Genomic DNA, 15,221 nt, shown 5'->3' with positions numbered 1-15,221 from the left:
CACAAAAACCCAGTTATCTGCAAGGCAAATACTGCAAGCCTTGGGGTTCATGGCCTCCTGCTTTCTTCTAATTCCATATGCAAGGCTGCATAAGAGGAAACTGCAATGGTATCTCAAAAGCCTATGGTGTCAACATTCACAGGATCTAGAAGCAATGATTCCTGTCATACCTTGCCTATGCCTAGAGTTCCTTTGGTGGGCAAAGGCCTGCCACCAAAACAGGGGACTACCATTCACACTACCCCCTGCCGCCCAAACCTTAACAACAGACACATCAGACTATACATGGGGGCCCACCTGACAGGGAAGTGCATTCAGGGCAAATGGAACCAAAGTCAAATGCACCTGCATATCATTCAAAAAGAAATGTTAGCTGTACAGAATGCTCTGACAGCCTTCAAGGGCCACATTCTTCCAGGACAATTAATGGTAAAGACGGACAACACCACTGTTATGTGGTACATAAACAAGCACGTGGGGTATACATTCATACCCCCTCTGCAGACTAGCCATGGTATTGTGGAACACAGCCCTGAGCTATCAGGTACATTTCCAAGCTCAGTTCTTGCCAGGAAAATTAAATACACTGGCATACGAACTAAGCAGAAACCTCATGGATCTAGACGAGTGGAAACTGGAACTTTGGATTTTCAACATGTTGATAAGCAAATGGGGGAGCCCAGATATAGACCTGTTTGCCTCCCTCCAAAACTATCAGTTGTACAAATTCTGCACAAGAACTCCCCACAAACAAGCTTGGAAAGTGGATGCTGTGTCCTTCAGCTGGAAAAACCTATCAGTTTATGCCTTTCCTCCTCTGCCTCTGCTCTCCAAAGTACTACTAAAGATCAAACAAGACAAACCAAGATAATTTTGATTGCACCAGACTGGCCACGCCAATACATGTACCCCCTCTTGCGCAGTGTGTCACTGTGGGCCCCATGGCACCTGCCTCAGATTCCTACTCTCTTGTCTCAGCAGGAGAACCAAATTCTCCATCCTCAACTTCAAACACTGAATCTAGCAGCCTGGCTAATTACATAATTTCTCCTTTAAAATCCCTCAGTAAACCAGTGATGGATATCATTTTAGAGGCAAGGAGGCCTAGTACCAGAATGTCATATGCTGAAAAATGGAAAAGATTCTGTGCCTGGAACCAATCTGAAGGGATGAGGACAACAGTGCCCAGTTTACCTCAGATCTTACAGTACTTAACTGAGATGCTTCATAAGGGCCTGTCTTTCGCCTCCAAAATTCACACCTCAGCCATCTCAGAACCACCCCTCTTCTCTCATCCACTGCTTAAGCAGTTTCTCAGAGGGGCCAAAAATCTACGACCACCCAGGAAAGTTCCAACTCCAGGCTGGGACCTCAACTTTGTATTGGAAAAGCTCACCCTTCCTCCTTTCGAGCCAGCTGCCACTGTGGACTTAAAATTCCTTTCTTGGAAAACATCTTTCCTTTTAGCAATGACTTCAGCAAGAAGGGTATCTGAATTACAGGCCCTTATGGCAGTGGAGCCTTTCATCATCTTTCATGCGGACATGGTGTCCCTCAGGACCAATCACTCCTTCATGCCCAAGGTGGTATCCAGTGTGGCCCTTAATCAGTCCATACATTTGCCAACCTTCTTTCCTAATCCACAGAACAAAGGGGAACAGATTCTGCACTCCTTAGACGTGCACAGACACCTTAGATTCTACTTGGACAGAACTAAACCTCAAAGGAAATCTGATCAACTGCTGGTGGCATTTGCTGCAGGGGCAGAGGGGAAGGCTATTTCAAAGCAAACCATTTCCAAATGGATAGGCCATTGCATTAATTTTTGCTACAAACACCATGGAAAACCTATCCCACAGGGGATCAGACCCCACTCTACCAGGGCTGCATCTACCTCTACAGCCTTTCTCAGAGGTGTCCCTACCAGGGACATCCTAGAAGCTGCTACTTGGAGTTCTGTACATACTTTCACCAAGCATTATCATCTGCCAATTTTCTCTAAATCCAGAGCTGGCTTTGCCACTGCAGTCTTGCAGGGCCTTTTAGCTGGTCCTAACTCTATTTAAATTCCTCCTCCCATCCTTAGCTTTGGGAAATCTACCCAAAAGTGATGACTGTAACAGTGAAACTCAAAAAACATAGTACAGTTGTGTACACTTACCGTAAATGTAGATGTTAGAGTGTATTCACTGTTGCAGTCCTGGTTACCCTCCCTCCAGCCCCCTTCTTTTTATTTTTTGGATATACCTCTATTTTCCTTTACTGTCTTCAAAAGCTTTTTGCTGTATGTGCTTTTTTGTTGGAGGTATAACCTTGTATATTTATAGATTTAATTGCTTCCCATTAAGGGGGCACCTGACATCTGGGGCAAGAAAAACTGATGTAATGGCGTCAGCAGCATGTTTTATACCCCTGACGTCATGGAAGGAGGACAGCAACTGACGCAGGACCCAAGACTTTGTTAATCAGGCCGACTGAGGGCTACTGCAAGCAGATAACCCAAAAGTGATGATTGAAGCAGTGAATACACTCGAGCATATACATTTATGATAAGTGTGCACAACTGTACTTTCTACTGCAGGCCCTCCGCCAGTGACACCATGATCCCTGGCCACATCTGGTGCTCTTCTGCATGCAGATTAATCATATCTGATGCACAGTGTTGAACCTGCTCATATGTCCTGCTCAGGTGACCTATGGCGTTAACATCAGGGACAAGGTCACCCCACAGTGCTGTCGGCTCTTCCCTGTTTTGCCTCCTCCTGGACAGTAGGACTTCATGGTGTTGACAGAGGCCTTCCAAGATTATATTATTATTAGCATCCATAAAAGGGCACATGGCGTCTGGCATGCATGTTTCCTGAAAGACAATTAAATAGAAGCACATGTCAGGATCACATGTGGAAGTACACTATGTAGAGATACAGCAAGAACAGAATGGCTGCCAGTATCCATTTCTTCATCAAACATGTCATATTCCACAGTGTGCAAACATACTAAGCGTGTGGATGCACCTAAGATACTAGCAATAGTCAGCTATTCCCATTTGTGCCATGACAGATGCTGCTGTATGATCACATACCCAACACAGGAGTTCATTGTAATGTGTCCCCTAGGGGCAACCCCCGATAATATGTCAAAATAGCAGTGCCAGACAAATAGGAATGTGCTATTGCAATCACTATAGAGGAACATTTCCATGAGACCAGTGTGCCACATTGACAAAAAACATTCCACCCTTGATATATTGTATATCCTATGTACGTGTAACAAATCTGGAGATCAATGACATGTCATCATTACAGTTCTAAGAAAGGCTTGATGCTGTAATCCCCATTCCCCCTATGTATATTCACACATATGCATCATGTTGTAAACAAAAAGGTTATATACCTGATGGAGTGCAATACTCCTCTGCTCATATGTGCAGATATATAAAATTTTTGGCAATGCATTTACTGTGTGATGAAAGTCTTATACAGATTGCCTCCACTAGCCAGCTGTTGGCCTTTTTAACATGGTTCTGATTAGCAGGTGATTGGCTCGTAACCAATCTGTGGTTCTGAAATGCTTATTGCAGCCAACACAGCTGATTTCCAGTATAATCAGCCAGTGATATGCAACCAGTGAACAAGATACAAGGCCTTTGTGTAAATTAGAAGCCCTTTTTGATATGTTGTGCTGGACAATACTGGGGTCAAGATACTACGTCATCACAGAGGGTACGTCTGTAACAGCTACTTTTACATACATATTTGTGTACTGCAGGCTGCAGCTGATGATGCATGCAGTCGGCATAGGCAGAGAGTGTGAACACTTTAGAGAACAACAGGCTGTAAGAGTAACTGTGGGATCTGTGGCAGCCTTGTTGTAGAATCAGAGCCAGAGTAAGGGTACCCATTCCACTGCAAATTAAGGCATGTGTTTAAGGTAAATATGTTAGGCAACAGTGTCACTAACAGAGTTCTAGACAACATGTTTGTTGTGTCCTTGAGCAACATAGGGGGTAAATATACCATTATGTCAACCATTTGGGCAACTGTCAGGCCATGTGTTACATTATGGTACTCATGTGGGACATGTGTGTGGGCAGTCCTTGTTACTAGCAGGACCTCAATGTGTGCGTGTTAGTTGTGCAGCTATGCTAATCTGTAATATCATTATGAAATGATTGTGTGCTGCACTCTGATATTAGTGGGCCTTATTTGCATTACCTAAGTTAAAATCCTCTGTGAATGCATATTAATGCATGACCTGACACTTTATGCACATAGTGTTGCTAAAGAGCTATGTCAAGTGCTTTCCTATCTGCAGGCCTGTGACTTCCATCATTGAAAAGCAGATATTTCATTTGAATTGCATTGTGTGGATAAAGAGTGCATGACTCAATCATTCATTGATGGCTTCACAGTAATGTTATTTAAATACTACACACCACTGGATTTGAACCCAGGATCATGTGGGGCAAAACATACTGCAAAGCATTTAACAGACTGAGCTACTGAGTCACTGTTATAGCATATGTATTTGTGAAGGTGTAAGTGCACACATAAGGCTATGGCATACCTCCCTTACATCCATTATTGTGTGCCTGGCTTTATATGGATGTATTTCTCCACCACAGTTCCAGTTGAACATGTATTTTACCATTAATGTGTTAGCAGGTGTACTTCTGCATGTAGCCGAAAAAAAGTGCACATCTACCTGCTATTACAGACCTCACTTACATCCATTACTCTGTGTGTAGCTTTCTAGTGCTGTAGTTCTGTACCAGACTCCAAGTTACACTCCCATTTTTTCCATGCAAGTTTGCGCAGTGTGGCACATTGTGCTGCTCTGCTTAAACGCGCTTAATGATGGTAACTGGCAATTACTATGTTTTGCTTAAACTACCTGTTTTAATTAACAGCTGTGTGGCTTGGCAGATTAATGCAGTGGTCTGCAGGTCCAGTGGTCTTGGTTTCAAAATAGGGGACAGGTGTTTATTTTGTACATGTTTCTTATCATTTAAAACACATATGTCAGTATAGCTCCATTTAACCAAAGCCTGAGCACCGGCTTCGTCCCAGCCGAATGGAGGGCAGCCACTGTCATCCCACTTCACAAAGGTAGTGTGTCCTCTGACCCAAGCAGTTGTAGGCCCATCAGCTCAACTAGCATGATCTGCAAGGCCATGGAACGCATTATCATGGACATTATAAGCAAGGACATTGGCAACCTCCAAACATTTCACCCCACATAGTTTGGTTTTGTCAAAGGGAGGTCATGCCTGTTAATCTTGGTGGACTTCTGAAAAACAGTAAGCATAGTCATGAACAAAGGGAAGACGGTGTACACCACCTACCTTGACCTAGTCAAAGCCTTTGACATTATTCCCCACACAGGCATAACAGATAAACTCTTCCAGCTAGGCATCAGTCTGTATGTTACCAGATGGGTAGCTAACTGGCTCACTGATAGAACCCACTCAGTCAAAATAGGGGAAGCCACCTCTAGCAGTAGACCCGTAACAAGCAGTGTACCCCAATGATCAGTCTTGGGGCCTCTACTATTTGGGATATACTTTTCTGAGGTGCAAGCCAAAACCAGTGGTCTGTGGCTTACCAAGTTTGCAGATTACTGCAAGCTGGGTGCTGTCTTAAATTCCCCTAGTTATGTGAACAACCTGTCAAGAGGGGCCTTACCCAAAGTAATGACTGGTGCCAGAAGCATGGCCTCAAACTGAATGCCAAGAAATGCATCATTATCCCCTTTGGGGAAAATGGCATTTCCCACTAATTATCACGTTAATAACATACTAAGCATGCAGTCAGTCATGAGGGACTTGGGCACCCAGGTTAATAGCAGCCTGACTTTTGACCACCATGTTGCTTCCATTGTACGGAAGACTTTCTACATGGCCCGCCTCATAAGTAAGGGTATTTCATGCACGAGCACGGTAATATTGAATGTCGAAATACTATTGTTAAATTGTCCTATATTATTTGTCTGGAGCTTTTCTCCCCAGGCCTTCGCTGAAAAAGGGCTTTGGCCCAGTCAGACACTCCCGGTCAACAAATGTAAAATAAAAACAGTTTAACAGAATATATTAATATTAAATCATAATAATAAATAACATTGATACATTAAAGAAGATAAGGAGTGGGGAAAGAGAAAAACATACCATTAATGAAGTTGCAGATGATATTAATACACAGAGTCCTAATACATACTTGTACAGGTGTGCAGCGTCAGTTGTGAGTACAATTACTCAGATTATTTTATAGATGTAGCACATACATACCTCTCAAGATGTGGTGTGGGACAGCATGGGACAAACATTAACAAATGCAGGTACACAGCTACATGGAACTGTTTCACATAATGTGCACATAACTACCAAGGTGATGTTCTTCATGTTTCACTGTTGCAGCCATCACACTTGGGTTATCTGCCTGCAGGTAGCCCTCAGCCAGCCTGAAAACCAGAGTCTTGGGATTTCTGCATCGGATGCTATCACTTCTTCCACGACGTCAGGTGTATAAAATATGCAGCCGACACCATTACATCAGTTTTTCTTGCCATGCGGTGCCCGAAGCAGAAGCAGTTTGCAAGTGCCGGTTGGCCGACTCCTGAAATTTTCGTTTTTCGAGTTTCAGATCTGAAGTCTTCTAAAAGATAAGTACCCCGTTGGGGATCCTTTTTTCTTGCTCTAACCGATGTCAGAAAAAATTAATAATTGTCTTGCCTGTGGAAAGCAAATACCTCCGAGATTTTCATTCTTACTGCATCACCTGTTTAGGCCTAGACCACGACGTCCCTCACTGTCTATTTTGTGCCTTGTTCAATGCCTGAACTATTCGTCATCGGGGTTTTTTGTAGCTAAATTCTTTCGCTCTCTATCGCCGTACTGAAATGATTTCAGTAAGTATCCGACTACCGATCTTCCGAAAAAACAAAATGATAAAGACAGAGACAGACCGCATAGGTCCAAGGCTGCCGACGATGCTAACGTTAAGCTAGTCGCTAGTTCACCGGTACTCAGTGAGGCATTTTCGCAGCCCCTGATACCCGCTTCTACAGATTCGCAGGCCTCTACTGAGACCCATTCGGAGTCTGGTATGCCGTGAGATGCTTCTTCGACTATGGAACTTGCGGGTTTCTCTACCATGGATGGGTCCCGAGCCACTGTGCAGGCACCGGCTTCTGAGGGTGTATTCAGGCCTTCCAATTTTCATATTAAACCGACTTCCTTTCAAACCAAAAATACTGAATTTCTCAGGCCTAAAGTTCACACTATGCCTAGGAAACCGACGACCAAAGCGCATTCTAAGGCCCACATGCCACAAAAAACAAATAATTAGAATGGCTATAGACTTCATTACTTTAATTAGGAGAAGTCAGCCTTCCCTTCAGAGAGACCCAGAAATGATTTTCCTTCTGATTCTTCTGATCAGGAATCTGATTACTCTGATCCTTCTGATTTCCAGGACATACCCTTATCTACCTATGAGGATTCTGATGTATGAGGATTCTGATGCAGAGGATTCCATTCTCTCTGCTTCCCCTCCAAAAGATTATTCCTTTGGTGAAACCCTGCACACCCTTAGAGAACATTTCCACTGGGAGAGCCAGGACTACTCCCAGTCCAAAAAGAGACTCTGGGAATTTTTAAGCTTGCGTCAGCACAGGCCTCTAGCTATCCCTCCTGTTCTGGAAATTGATGATGTCTTCCTGGAATCCAGCTTTACCCCTGATACCTTGCCTCCAGCTTCCAGGAAACCGGACAGGTACTGTAGAGTGCATGACTTCCACAAATTCCTTTTTAGGAATCAAATTGCAGATCCAGAGACCATTTCACAGGGACCTAAAGGCTATAAGGCTACAACTGCCAAAAATCCTACCCCTTCGGACAGGGATTCCAGGGCATTGGGCATAGAGGGGAAAAGGTATACACCTCTGCTACGCTTGCCATTCGGGCTTTAAATTGCAAGTTTCATATGTTAAAGTATCAGCAGCATGTTATGGAGCTAATTAAAAAAAAATGTTGATTCCTTATTGTGCAGAATACAAAGATTTACAAGAGTTAATGCATTCTGCTAAGCAAGTTGGTAAACTTACTTTGCAATGTGGGTTTGATGCTTTAGAAGCATCTTGCAGGGCTGCTGTCACTGGGTCTGTTCTTAGAAGATATGCTTGGCTTAAGGAACAGAACTTGACAGATCATGTCAAAGCAAAATTACTGGATGCACCATTAAATCAAGAGCGTCTATTTGGTAATAAACCAGAAGTCGTCCGCAAAAGAATGGAGGAGAAAGCTAAATCTATGTAAACTGTTAAATATTTCTTACAAGTACAGCCAACTAGATTCAGTAGACATCGGCCTTCAACAAACTGGTCTTTTCCAGTCCCTTCCAGGCCTTCTCAGTCCAAACCCGGAGCAGCAGACCACCAAGACTTCAGTCTCAGGTTATGCACAGATCTAAGCAATGGAGTGCTCCCATGTCCAAAACAGGGAGTAGTAAGCCTCCATCCTGTGGTAAAATTGCACAATGACTTATCCTTAACTCTTCCAAGCCTTGCCCAAGTACTTGCACCTTTAGGAGGGAAACTTGCACTGCATGCCAAAAACTGACAATACATTACCCAAGACAAATGGGTCTTAAACATTGTTTCCCAGGGATACAGATTCCAGTTCCACTCACTCCCATCCATAAGCGGATGGCCAGACCTCCCCCCAAACCAGTGGGCAGAGGCCCAAAAGCAAGTACTTTCTCTTCTCAGTATCAAGGCTATTCAGCCTGTCCCAGCAGAACAAAGGGGTCAAGGGTTTTACTCCAGACTCTTTCTGGTCCCCAGAAAAGAAAAGCATCATATCCTGGATCTGTCTATTCTCAACACCTTTTTGGTGGTTCCAAAATTCAAAAAGCTACTTCCTATGCTAGCCAAGGACTCCTGACTAACAACCCTAGATTTAAAAGAAGCTTATCTGCACGTCCCCATAAGGGAATCTTGCAGGAAATACCTACGCTTCAGAGCAGGCTCTGTGCACTATCAGTTCTCTGCACTTCCCTTTGGCTTATCTACTGCGCCCAGGGTATTCACAAAGTACCTAGCTCCAGCCATTGCATATTGCAGGCAGAGAGGAATTCAAATTTACCCATACTTGGATGATTTCCTGATTCAGGTGGACAGTCAGGAATTGCTACTTCAGCACCTGGCCTTTGTAAAGAGACTTCTAACTTCACTGGGGTACACCATCAATGAAAAGAAATCACAACTGGTACCCAGCCAATCGATTATATTCCTGGGAGCAAGCTTGAACACCACTTCCCAGATGGCATTCTTCACGCCAGAGAAACAAATTTATTTGACAAACTATTTCAATCTACTGGCCACCAAAACCCGGCTATCTGCAACAAAAATACTGCAAGCCCCAGAGTTAATGGCCTCTTGCATTCTACTAATTTCATTTGCAAGACTGCATATGAGGAAACTTCAATGGTACCTAAAAACTCTCTGGTGTCAACATTCTCAGGACCTGGAAACAATGATTCCTGTCATTCCTTGCCTAAGGACAGAGTTCCTTTTGGGGGCAGAGGCCTACCTCCACAACAGGACTCCCTTTCACTCTACCCCCTGCTGCCCAAACCCTAACAACAGACACATCAGACTATGCATGGGGGGCTCACATGGCAGGGCAGGGGAGTGCATTCAGGGCAAATGGAACCCAAAGCAAATGCACATGCATATCATTCAAAAAGAAATGTTAGCTGTACAGAATGCTGTGACAGCCTTCAAAGACCTTATTCTTCCAGGACAACTATTGATAAAGACAGACAACACCACAGTTATATGGTACATAAACAAGCAGGGGGGGAACCCATTCCTACCCACTCGGCAGGCTACCCATGACTCTGTGGAACACAGCCTTGAGCAACCAAGTGCACTTCAATTCCTGCCAGGCAAACTAAATTCACTGGCAGACGACTTAAGTGGAAATCTCATGGACCCACACAAGTGAAAACTGGAACCCGAAATATTCAAGCTTTTGAGGAACAGGTGGGGGACACCAGAGGGTGGACCTTTTTTGCTTCCCCTTAGAACTATCAATTGAGCAAATATTGCACCATAACTCCCCACAGCCAAGCCTGTAAAGTGGATGCCCTGCCCTTCACCTGGGAAAGCCTCTCAGTCTATGCCTTTCCCTCTCTGCCACTCCTCTCGAAGGTTCTACTAAAAATCAAACAGGACAAGCCAAGGACAATCTTGATTGCACCAGACTGGCCACGCCAACGCTGGTGCCCTCTTTTGCCATTGTGACAGTGCTACAACCATGGCACCTGCCTCAGACTCCTTCCTTGCTGTCCCAGCAGCCGGGCCAGATTCTGCACCCTTAGCTACAGACCCTGAACCTTGCAGCCTATCTAATCCCCTGAATTCAACACCAGCAACCCTCCGTAAGCAGGTGCTAGGTGTCATTCTTGAGGCAAGGAGGCCTAGTACTAGAAAATCCTATTTGGAAAAATGGGAAAGATACTCTTCCTGGAATGGGAACAACTGTGGCCAGCTTACCTCGTATACTAGATTACTTAACAGAAATGCTCCACAAAGGCCTATCCTTCTCTTCAATTAAGATTCATGCCTCTGCCATCTCAGCTCATTATAATACTGAGCCACCCCTCTTCTCTCATCCTCTGGTAAAACAGTTCCTGAGATGAGCCAAAAATTTAAGACCCCCCCCCCCCAGGAGAGCTCCCACTCCAGGCTGAGACCTTAACTTTGTATTAGAAAAGCAAACAACTCCGCCCTTTGAATCTGCGGACACAGCAGAGTTAAAATTCCTCTCATGGAAAACAGCTTTACTTCTAGCCTTCACTTCAGCAAGAAGAGTGTCTGAATTGCATGCTCTTATGGCAGTGGAACCCTTCATTATCTTCCATGCAGACAGGGTTTCCCTCAGGACTAACCCATCTTTTATGCTCAAGGTGGTGTCTAGTGTGGCTTTAAACCAGTCCATTCATTTGCCAATCTTTTTCCTAGTCCTCAGAATAAAGGGGAAAATATCCTGCATTCCCTGGAAGTGCACAGGCAGCTTCGGTTCTGTCTGGACAGGACTAAGCCTCTCAGAAAATCTGACCAGCTGCTAGTCAGCTTTGCTGCAGGGGCAGAGGGCAAGGCCATTTCAAAGCAAACCATTTATAAATGGATAGCACACTGCATCCATTTCTGCTACAAGCACCATGGGAAACCTACCCCACAGGGGATCAGAACTCATTCCACTAGGGCTACATCTACCTCTACAGCATTTGTCAGGGGAGTCCCTACCAGGGACATCATAGAAGCTGCAACCTGGAGCTCTGTGCACAATTTCACCAAGCACTACCACTTGCCTATATTTTCTAAATCCAGAGCTGGATTTGCCACAGCAGTCTTACAGGGCCTGATTGCCAGCCCTAATGCTTCATAACTACCTCCACTCTTCCGTAGCTTTGGGAATCAACCCAAATATAATGACTGCAGCAGTGAAACACAAAGAACATGTGTACACTTAACGTAGATGTAGATGTTCGAGTATATTCACTGTTGCAGTCCTGGTTACCCTCCCTCCAGCCCCCTGACTTCTCTTGACTTCTATCCTTTTTTGTCTGGCATATCTTATATCATTGGTATTTGTTTTTTGCTGGGAGTATTACACACCATGCAGTTGCTTCCTATTTTGGGGACACCTGACATCTGGGACAAGAAAAACTGATGTAATGGTGCCGGCTGCATGTTTTATAACCCTGACGAACTGACGTCATGGAAGAAGTGACAGCATCCGAAGCAGAAATCCCAAGACTCTTGTATTCAGGCTGGCTGAGGGCTACCTGCAGGCAGATAACCCAAATGTGATGACTGCAGCAGTGAATATACTCGAACATCTACATTTATAGTAAGTGTACACAACTGCACTTTCTGTAAACAGATTTGCAAATACATTGCATTCCAGGTAATCATTTGTCTGCTAATTGAGATTGGGGAGTTGTCATTACATTATGAAAAATTATGACAGTTGAGAGGTGTGTTCATGTACATTCAGTAGCCTAGGCAGCTGTGTTGTCTTAGTTGGCAGGCATGGGAGTAGAACCCAAAAGATGCGACTCCAGGGGACATGTGCATATAATGTAACAATTGACTGCAGTGATGTTAGAATAGACATGCAATGAATACACCCCTACTGCACTTATTTGAATGCATTACTTAGGAAACCACAATCCTGCTTTATACCTTATTGCATATTGTTATTGGTACTGTTTATTGCACAACAGTTATCAGAAAACATCCATAATTAATGCAATCCCGGTGCATCCTGGCCAGCCGCCTGGCATGAGACTGGACGTTGAGAGCCCATTCAGCTGTTTCACAGTTTCAGCTTGTATTTTAGTAATGTAGTAACAAACATACTTGCATATCTTTGGGGTTTGTCCAGCCCAAGACTTTTGGACCCAGGTGTCCAATGTTCCCCTCTTCCTTCACTTCAGGTCATCATAGCAATGATGACACCACTCACCAGTGCAGGAGATACCAGTAGCACTGGTAAGATCCCTGGCCAAGCCAATACCAGGCTTCAGATTTACATTCTGAGCCATTGTACTTGCCCTGCAACAGCCAGGGTTCATAATTTTAGACCAGGAATCCAACAAACACTTTGGACTCCTGCACACCCCATCTCTGTACTCCCTCACCAACACTGCCTGGGATAACGACAGGTTAATAAGACTTCAATAAATGCTGCAGAATTCCTGCCTATTGGCCTTAATATAGGCCATTTCCCTCCCTTACACATCATACTGTAACATTCAAAAAAGTGCAGCTTTGCTTAGCATTGCCAAAACCAGATTAGCAGAGCTGAGCATTGTGGAAACTCACACAACCATGTTTTAGCAAATCTTAACAACACACAGACAGAGTAGCCATTGACCATGTTTAAGCAGTGCTTAGCACTGCGCAGCTTTTCCAAATGTAACAATTTTGTTTTTAAATTAAACCGCCCTTTAGGTCACATCACACATTTCCACAGCAATAAATGTAAAAAGGTATGATAACTGGGGACTCAAACCTGGGACCTACAACACTTTAGGCTGTGACTCTACCTGTTTAGCTACTTTGATAGTAAGAAAACCAGTATATCTTCACATATACTACTAAGCTACCTGTTAGCATTGCTAAGTACCGATCTGTGCCATGCAGACAGCCATTCAAAAAAATAACACTTAGACAAAAACACATAATTAATTACATCCATTTTCTATTTTTAGATGTCTGGCAGATGTCACCTGTGCGTGCAGCTCGACATTGCTGTGCTCTGCTTCATGCAAATGGGCATTAAAAGAAAGCAAAATAAATAATTACATTCGGTTTCTACTTTTAGATGTCTGACAGGTGTCAGCTGTGTATATGTAAGCTCAGTTCAGTATTGCTGCACTCCACACCGCGCAAATGGGCATTAAAAAAAAAATTTACAAAAATAATGCAAATACTAAATTTCACACATTTCTACACTAGCAGGGTACATTACATGGATTTTCATCCTGTACATCACATCTGTCCAGGAATTCGCTGGACATTCCACAACCACGTGACAGCCTACACAGATTCAATATGCCCATTACTATGATCTCCCTCAGCAAGCGTGCCATGATTAATATGCATGCACGCTGCAGAGGGGGAACAGTGGCCGTGTACAGGTACATTCTGTGTAGGCTCTGCATGGAGCCTACATGGATTTTATTGAATCCTGGGGAATGTTTTTGCGTTTCAGGATATTTTTTACTTAAAGAATTGGTGTAGCTATGGGAACCATGTGTGCAAATAGCTATGCCAGTATGGTTTTAGCTCAGTGGGAGTCTTTATATGTTAGTAATTAAAATTATTTTTAAGCAGCTTATTCTGTATTATGATTGCTTTGTGGATGTAGATTTTATTATTTGGAATATACCAGCTGAGGTTTTATCTGAGTTTATTAACTATTTACAAAATACTACATTTTTTGTTTGAGATTTCCTTTTACATTTGATAAAGAATGCATTGGATTCTTAGATGTATTAAGAAACATGGTAATGAATTATCTACTGGCATGTACATGAAACCTGTTAAGAAAAATAATATGTTACATCGAGGGAGCATGCATCCTTATGTCCATAGAAATGTCCTTAAAAATCAGTTTTGTAGAGCAGCTAGGTTAAATGATAAGGATGATAATATGCTTAGAATATTTAGAGAAATGAAAACTGATTTTTTTAGCTAGAGGATATTCTGATGCTGAAGTTAACCATACCATTAGTGAAGTATTGTCACATAGGGTTTAGCTAAACCATATTTTTCTGATAATATTATTGTACACAGAAATTGTAGTAGCTGTAATAAACTTAGAATTAATTTTAACGTATTTGAATGATGTGTACCTTGTTTGTGACATTAAGAAAAATTGGCCAGTTTTGATGATGGATGATAAATGTGCAATGTTATTGGGTGACGCTGCTTAATTTTGTTTTAAAATTAGCTGGTCTCTAAAAAGGAGAATTTTTTAATTCTAATATAAAAAAGAATACCATATCTGATAGATGGGGCACTTTTGCATGTAGATCATGTAATATGTGTAAACTTATTTATAGTGATACATGCTATGTCCATCCAACCACTAATCGTGTTTATTGATTTAATTTTTATGCTGACAGTAGAAGCAATAATTTAGTATATCCTGCTGTGTGTAAATTATGTACAAGTTTTTATGTTGGGAAGACTAATAAAACATTTAAAGTTCCCATTAGGAACACATTGATATCAGGAAATGTCATCTGAAGAATGCTTTGTATAAACATAAGTGCTGCTGGAAATGATCATATATTTTTATTTTATGTTTCTGCAATTATATAATGTAAATAATAGGGGAGGGAACATTAAAATCACACAGAGTGCATTGAAGTGAACTGGATTTTAGAATTACAAGCAGATAAGGGACTAGGGCTGAATGAAGCTGTTGGTTTAAAGCCTAAATTGAAATCACATCCCTTATACTAGCAAGTAATAAAACCACAACGGAAGGCAATCAGGCAGTACTGAAAGCAATCTGGAAATGCTGAATTCCCAAATCCAAATGAATCCAAATGAGATAAAAAGCACTTCAAATTGCAATCCAACTCATAAATTCAGGAACGCAGCCAAGTGCAAAACCATAAAAAACATTCTTTTATTGTAGT

General features: G+C 42.8%; 1 protein-coding gene across 2 annotated transcripts in view; it reads left to right on the top strand.

Moving 5' to 3' along the window:
* NDUFAF5 (NADH:ubiquinone oxidoreductase complex assembly factor 5) overlaps nt 1–15,221 on the top strand; it is a 658,571-nt gene that overhangs the window by 239,057 nt on the left and 404,293 nt on the right. The gene's annotated exons all lie outside the window — the stretch shown is intronic.

The sequence above is a fragment of the Protopterus annectens genome, chromosome 1.part2, assembly GCF_019279795.1.
Source record: "Protopterus annectens isolate FY-2018-M chromosome 1.part2, PAN1.0, whole genome shotgun sequence".
NCBI classification, from domain to species: Eukaryota; Metazoa; Chordata; order Ceratodontiformes; family Protopteridae; genus Protopterus; species Protopterus annectens.
The sequence above is the reverse complement of the archived record's forward strand: the minus strand, read 5'-3'. Positions and strand labels throughout refer to the sequence as shown.